Consider the following 8,371-nt stretch of genomic DNA (forward strand, 5'->3'; position numbering starts at 1 on the left):
TACCTTTTCTTTTCATTACTCTTGAAAATAGATCAAGTTTTTTGTTTTCCTTGAACATAATGCAATTGGTTCTAATGTATAAATTCGGGGAAAACAAGGCCTTGAATCATCTTTAATTGATTAGCTGGTATGCCAAAATCTTCAAACCTCTTACTTTGTGAGCTTGGATTTTGCCAACAATCGGCCAAGGAAGAAGAAATAAAAATAAAATAAAAATAAAAAAATTCAAATTCTTTTATAAAATTAAAAAAATTATGAAATTTGAAATTTTTAAAAATATTTTAGTAAGAGCAAACTTTTCTCTAACCAAGGACTTGAGCTTGAGTATTGGCAACCCACACACGATCTTTATAGACCCAAGCTTGAGGGTCAAGATTAGAGCTCAAGTGTTGGGGACTTAAGCATGACCTTTGTGAACCCAAGCTTGGGTGTCGGAGCATTAGTTAAGGGCACCGAGGGTTCGAGCCCGGCCTTGATGAACTCGAGCATAGGTACCAGGAGCCTAGGTCCAAGCATCGGAGTCTCGGGCTAGGCCTCGATGGACCTTGGCCTACCCCCTAGAGACCTAGTCTTGAACATGACAACTAGTAAACTAACGTTGGAGTTTCCATGCCCAAGTGTAGAGTTTCAAATTCAACTACCAAAACCAGTCATATTTTGAAAAACGTTTTTCAATTCTGTCAAAGAAAAAATCATTTTTTCTGAATAAGAAAATCTTTTCCGTTGACTAATTTTCTTAAATAAATCATACACTGAATAATTTCTCCCGGCAAATATTTTCCACGTAAAAACAAATCAACCCTCAGTTTACATGATAGCAATGTTAGGAGCCCAACTTTAATATTTCTCCGGTTCACATTCTTGGACATGTCCCAACGTCTCTTTTTTTCTTTTTCACTTTCCTTCTTAGCTACCTCTCTTTCTTCCCAATTTGGAAGACATGAACGTATTTACTATGATTAAATCAGCTCTATCCTTAGCCCCTCTCATTCGCCATGAACAAGAAAAACCTTTCTTTTCCAGAAAAATCACCAAGAAAATCATCATGCCAATGAAGTCTCCCTATACGTAGGGGATTCAAGAGAAAAACTAGGCACTCTCGTGCATCGTCCGCTCTTCCATTTTGAAATTGTTCTCCCAAAATGCCTTTGGTTGCTCTCTTGCTCGCCTCTTTCTGTGCTCTCACCAGTAAGTACCACTTTCCCGCTATGTCTTTACTGCTGATTCTGAACGTAGAACACACTAATTGCTTTAGTTGACAGAGGGTGAAATTTCAAACAAGATGGGCATCAACTATGGGCGGGTAGGGAACAATTTGCCATCGCCGTCCCAATCCGTTGAGCGCATCCAATTGATGACAGCCGGGCGTGTGAAGCTGTACGATGCCGACCCGGAGATCCTGAAGCTGTTATCCAGAACCCAGGTCCAAGTCTCCATCATGGTCCAAAACCAAGAGATCCCAGGCGTTGCGTCGAGCCAGGCCCTAGCCGACAAATGGGTGAGGAATAATGTCCTCCGTATTATCCCCGGACGATGATCCGGTTCATCCTCGTTGGGAACGAGGTCTTGAGCTACAACAGCACTGATCGAGACCGCCAATTGTGGGGCGACCTTGTCCTGCGATGCGCAGGATCAAAGTTCGCTTCGGTCGAACCGCATCCGTAACATCAAAGTTGGGACCCCGATGGCGATGGATGGTCGAATCCACATTCCCTCCCTCGAGCGGGAGGTTCCGCTCGGACGTCGCTGAATCCGTGATCATGCCACTGGTCCGCTTCTTGAACAGCACGAGGTCTCACTTCTTCCTGGACGTATATCCTTACTTCCCATGGTCGCAGAACCCGGGCGACATCTCTCTGGACTTTGCGCTGTTCCGCGGAAATTTCAACTACACCGATCCTAACTGGGTTGACATATACTAATCTCCTGGACCAGATGCTTGACTCTTTAATATTCGCGATGGAAAGGCTCGGCTACTCGAACGTCCCACTTCTAATCGCCGAGACCGGCTGGCCAAACTCTGGCGACATCGACGAACCTGGAGCGAACATCTACAATGCTGCCACATATAACCGCAATCTGATCAAGAAAATGACAGCCGAGCCGCCAGCCGGAACTCCCGCTCGGCCTGGGGTCGTCATACCGGCATTCATCTTTTCATTATATGACGAGAACCAGAAGGCAGGCCCCGGGACGGAGCGGCATTGGGGACTATTACATGCCAACGGCGATGCCGTTTACGAGATCGACCTAACCGGGAAGAGGCCTGCTTCAACGTACGGGCCGCTGCCGTTGCCCACCAATAACAGGCCCTACGAGGGAAAACTGTGGTGCATGGCGAGGATAGATGCGAACGTGACCGATCTCGGCTCGGCATTGAGCTCCGCCTGCAGGAGGGTAAACGGCATGTGCGACATACTCATGCCCGGAAGAGAGTGCCACGAACCAGCATCGACCTTTCGGCACGCGAGCTATGCTTTCAGTGCCTATTGGGCACGGCTCAGGAGCCGAGGCGCGACTTGCTACTTCGATGGACTGGCGGAGCAGACTGTTAGAGACCCAGTGAGTTTCAATATCTGAACTCAAAGAGACAGATATTGCTTTGGATGATTATTCAGTCTTGAATTCCAAACTGCTGAATTCTTTTGTGTTCTTGCGTTGCTGATTTTGGTTCTTCTTGAGCAGGTCGGGGATCTTGCAAATTCCCTAGCGTGACTCTTTGAAAGGCTCGGCTTATTTTCAAGAGAACAATGTAACGGGACATCAGAGAGAAGTTATTTCCAAAGATGCTTTGCAATATATACATTTTTTACGTCCAAGTCCCAACTGCTAATGTTCTTCTGTATTTCCTTCCCCTCTCAATGGGACACACACACACATATAATTATAACAATTGCACTTTACATGTACTTTCTCGTCTAACATGAAATTGAGATGTACGATGATGAGATTAGTGCATAATTACATCGATCAGATTTATATAATATGGGATTTATCGTCATAATAGAAAAATAAGAGAAAATTCAATACAAAATTCTAAAACTTGTCACGGTAATTCACTTAATTCTAAAATATTTATTTATAGGTCATTTGGGTGTTAAGACTTACATAAACAAATATAAACAAATGCAATTGTTGGATTCTGTTAATTTCGTATTTTCTTTAAACAAAAAATCGTGCACATTTCATCGATTTTTCCGTCAACTGGCGCCATGTTAGCGGCACACTAGAAAACAAAAACGCAATTGCAGAAATGGAAACTTTAAAAAGTTTGAAAATTTAAAAAAAATAAATCGAACATATTGAATGGTTGTGGATTGGGAACAATAGGAGACGCTCGCCTTGTTGGTGGCCATGCAAGGGCCACGGCCGCCCATCCCCACCTCCCCGGTTGGTGTTTGTTTCGATAAACAAGCATACGTGCATAAGTAATTAAGATCAAAAGTCTGGATTGCAACGGAGTAAATACGCTTATATACGAGTTTCCAAAGCATTTTCGTGTATTTTAACAAAAATGCATAGAAGAGCTAAAATAGTTAATCATATTAACCTTGTACTGTGCTCTAAATTTGGTTCATAAGTTTCTTCAAGTTCTGAACACGAACGTTTGACGCCTTCTGGTAACACTGGTTCTGATAGTCTTGGATTCTTGACCACGAGCGTCTGACGCCTTCCAATAATACTGGTTCTAACATTTTTCAGATGTAGAACATCTGATCTCTTCGCAAGCTCTAACGTTTTTCAGATCCAACCCCACAAATGTCGGGTCTCTAGTTTAGACACACCATCAATTCTCACGTTGAACAGAGGAGAAAAATTGAGAGATCTCATAATTACAATTGTGCTAGCAATTGCTCTCGTGTGAGTGATTTTGTTGATCAGTATCAGCACTCTCAATTATCAATTGTCGATTATCGATCATCGATCATCCGGTAATATGCTCTCTGTATTACCTTTTATAGCTAGTGCATATCACATTTAAATCGGCACATGTGGCACCCTTGAATGGCCTCCGATCCGATGGGGTCGCCACAATTCGCTTACCTTTCTCTTACTTGACCTGAAGGTCTATCAATCCCAGGGGTTTATATCCTTTAGATCGGTCCCTACGCAATTTATATGGCGGAAGCGTATCTAACAACTCCCTTCCCTATATTCAGAAAACGATGCACACCAACTAAATATTTTATAAGTTAAAGCCGAACACTTTTATTTACATAACTTGATGGACATTATTAGTCGGTACATCAAAATGCCAAGGTTTTCTATACTCGGCTATATTTCAAAAGATGACCGACGTCTTTTCCAACATTCGTATACTTAAAGTCCATCGATCAGTGTCGGTGTCCAAAAGTTCCTTCCTCTGCTGTCCTCCTCCTCACGGCCATGTCCAACCACTCGGTCCATCTGCTAGTGGTAGTGGCGGCAGAGGTATTTTATCTAGTCTGAAATGTTAGTTCCCAAAAGGGGTGAGTACAACCACTCAGCAGTAAAAGATTCATTAAGCTATATCACGCACTACCATCAATATCCAGATTCATGTAAGATAGACAAAAACAGGTAAGCAAAGGATAAGCATGCATCAAAATCATGAAATCCTTTAATGCTATGGCAAATGCAATTTCAAAAGATTCAAATGCATCATGTCCAATTACACCAGTCCCGATCATAGGGCCAAATTGTAATGACATGTCCCATTCCATGCCATACAATTTAGTCCCATAACCAGACCACACTCACACTTAATATAATCATCTGTTTTATCATCCAAACGGTTTTATCCCCCTAGAGGACCAATGTTTGTATCCTTCTGGGATTCCACACCCATCCCTGGCGTCGCAGAAGCCTCCGGGCATGTATTCAAAATACAACCGGGCATCCAAAGGGCATCGACTCATTCGAACCTCTGGGCATCTCGCACCTCACCCGGCATCACGAGGAACCTCCGGGCATGCATCATAATACAACCCCTCACCCTCCGGGCATGCATCATAATACAACCCCTCACCCTTCGAGCATGTATCATAATACAACCGGGCATCCAAAGGGCATCGACTCATTCGAATCTCTGGGCATCCCGACACTCCCGAGGAAAAACCTTTGGTCATGTATTCATAATATAACCAGGCATCCAAAGGGCATCGACTCATTTGAACCTCTGGGCATCCTAACTCCTGGGGCATTGTTGACCCAAGGGTCCAACGGCAACAATTAACATCTTAATTTCCAAAAACACTTTTCAATGCAATGAAAAAATGTCTCTTGAGTCTCATCACATCTCAATATTGCATGATATGCCAATGCCAGTATCATCATGTCACATAACAACCCAAGATGCATTCACTTTTGAAATCAGTTGAGCAAAGTCGGAGTAAAACAGCTTAAAAAATCAAAATGTGCAGCTTTAATGAAAGTTTCAAAATAACCCCTAAATAAACTCAGAAAATTCTGAAATTTGGATATGTTGTAAACAAGACCTAAAGGAAAATTTTTCATGAAGAACACTAAGTCAAATTCATTATGCATAAAGAGCAGTAATTTCCGTATTCCTTGCTAACATTCTGTAATAACTTCCAGCTTTAGCATTTTCTTAGAAAAATCGTTTCACCGACCAAAACTTGTCCATTCATTCTCAAATTTTGATATGTTATTCCTAAAGATGTTTCCTACAACTTTCATTAAGGGTCTGAAGTCAAAATATGGCTATATAATTACAGAAAATTCACATAATCACCGATGGTCATGCTGTCTTTTACAAAACAGTTCACTGTTTTCAATAGGTTCACTTCTACCTTCATATTTTTACATTCATATGGCCATAGCTAGATGTCAAGCTCAATCTAATGGATGTTATCTTTAAGTAAAATGGTTCTTTTCCTTATTTTCATCATTATGAATCCAGGCGACACAAATAACAAGACTTCCTATCTATATTCCTTTAAAACAGAATCTTCATATACGGTTTTCTTCATTTCTAGCTTAGTCCAACCATTTGTTTCTCTACCAATCTCCTTTACAACACTTCAAGTCTCTTCCACGGCATCTAAGAACACTTTCAGCAAGTTCTTATTAACAGAGAAACCTTCCACAGCTTGGCTCAAAGCATATATTCATCCATAAGCTCACTCATCTCAACATACACCTCATTTCTTCACTTGGCAAGCATCACTTCACTTTGCTCAATCAAAACAGCCAACTTTCACTAAGTTTTCAAGACATGTAAGACTCAAAATCAACATGCAGTGACTTCTAACTTCAATCTAGTACTCATCAAGCTCAAATCAACACAAAACAGCAACAATATATTTAATCCTCCACAAATCAGCACTCAATCTTCATCTCAATCATCCAAAAATCCACATGCAGCTCCCAATTCTGCATTTTCACACATCTACCAGCATTTCACTAGACAATTGCAGCATGCAAGACATAGATCAATGAACTTCTACTTGCCTTAAATCTCTCTACTCGATTGCTGGCCAAAAACAGGGGTTCGGGGATTGTGGCTTGGTCCAACCGGCGATGGGGATTGGCAGCGTCGACGGCGGCGGCACGGACACGGCGGGAGGCGATCCTCCTCTTCCTCCTTCATGGCTCACACCCAAACGCCCGCTCACCCTCTCTCTCGGTCTCTCACTCGACCCTCTCTCACTTGCTCGCCCCCTCACTCTCTCGGCCTCACTCTCCTTTTACCGAAATCTTTTGCTTTCCTTTGATTAACTAATTCACTAATTTTGTATGCAGGTGACAAGTATTCTCATGAAAAGGACAAGTGGAAGATGCATGGACAAGTGGCTTCAAATAATGAACAAGTGGAGGCAATTCAAAGACAAGTGTTGAATGGCATCCCCTTCTCGCGAGCCCTCTCTCTTTCTGTTTTGTTTTGCTCGGCTATCTCTCTCTTCCCCCTCAAAACCGAGCAAATCCTTTCCTCAAAAATCTATTCGGCTAATGATGGCTCGCATGTAAAATTTTCGATGGCTACAAGGGAGTTTGCCAGCTGGAACGGACGTGTCCACCATGCTTCACCTCCTTCATGCGTTGGCCACCACTCCGGGAGCAACGTGGCCGTTGCTGGCCATGTTTCGGTCAGCATTTCTCCTCAATTGTTGACTCAAGTGTCGACAATGTGGAGTGGCTTTGGGCCGGTGGTTTTGCCACTCATTACTCTAATTACACGGCCCAATAACTTCTCTAATTATTGGCCTTAGTCTCCGCTTATGCGTGAATTAAGTGTAGTCTACTTACATGGCCGTGTGATGTTGCGGCAATAATCAAGGGAGGTCCAATTCATAGGGTACACAACTAGACGGCCAAATATCTTGTCTATTCTTCTCATGGAGCAAGTCTCGGTCTCGCCAGTAATGGTACATAGGAAAGTTCTTGTTGAGACTATAATTTCATTCGACGATTAGATCATTCCCATATGTGATCCATTGGTCCGATGGTGATTATAAGGTAATGTCCATACAGGACACTATTGGCATCCTCCAGTGGTACTCCTATCTGTTAGTCATGGTCATCACACGTTTGGGCTTATAATTCTTCACATCCGCCCACATGCTTTTGAACAATCCTCATACATCATCGAATTTTCTTTTGTTAGCCGCCTATAAGTAAATGGACAGCTTCCAATGGCCGATCCTCGGATGTTTCTTCATTAGCGTACCCGAGTTCGTAGGGCCGAAAATCATTTAGAATGAGTCTTCACATGAAAGATCTCCGATGAGACTATAACTTATACGAAAATCGGATCATTGATAAACATAATGCACTTGTCCAACCATGATACAAACTAATGTTCGTATATAACGCCAATATCATAATCCGGCAATACTCTCATCATTTAATCTTGGACCACCGTGTATCTAAGGATCGTTATGAAATTTAGGATGCCACATCACATTAACTCTAAACCATTTTTAGAATTAATTCAGTCGTAACTCTTGACGGACGTAAGTTCTGATACCGTTTCAGACACTAATTTGGGCATTAACTCTGCAATTGTTACAGAGCATTGTTTCAAACATTTATTTATAACTGTTACAAGTCTTTATTATGGATATTAACTTTGTAACTGTTACAAATATTTAATTTGACCATTACTTCTGAAATTGTTTCAAAGCATTAATTGGTGAAACTGTTTCAGATCATTAAAATGCCCATTTATTCTGAAACCGTTTTAGATCATTAAAGTGACCATTAAATACCGAAACCATTTCAAAACTTAATGTGACCATTAAATCTGAAGCCGTTTCAGATATTTAATCTAGCCATTAAGTCCAAAACAATTTCAGATCATTAATTTGGCTATTGATTATGAACTTACTTCAGATCATTAATGATGCGATTAATTTTGAACTCACTTCAG

General features: G+C 41.8%; 1 pseudogene; it reads left to right on the forward strand.

Annotated features, from left to right (window-relative positions):
* The first annotated feature begins 1,354 nt into the window (after positions 1-1,354).
* Positions 1,355-2,723, forward strand: LOC120286888 (annotated as a pseudogene).
* Positions 2,724-8,371: the final 5,648 nt, after the last annotated feature.

This window comes from Eucalyptus grandis, chromosome 8, assembly GCF_016545825.1.
Source record: "Eucalyptus grandis isolate ANBG69807.140 chromosome 8, ASM1654582v1, whole genome shotgun sequence".
In the NCBI taxonomy this organism is placed as follows: Eukaryota; Viridiplantae; Streptophyta; class Magnoliopsida; order Myrtales; family Myrtaceae; genus Eucalyptus; species Eucalyptus grandis.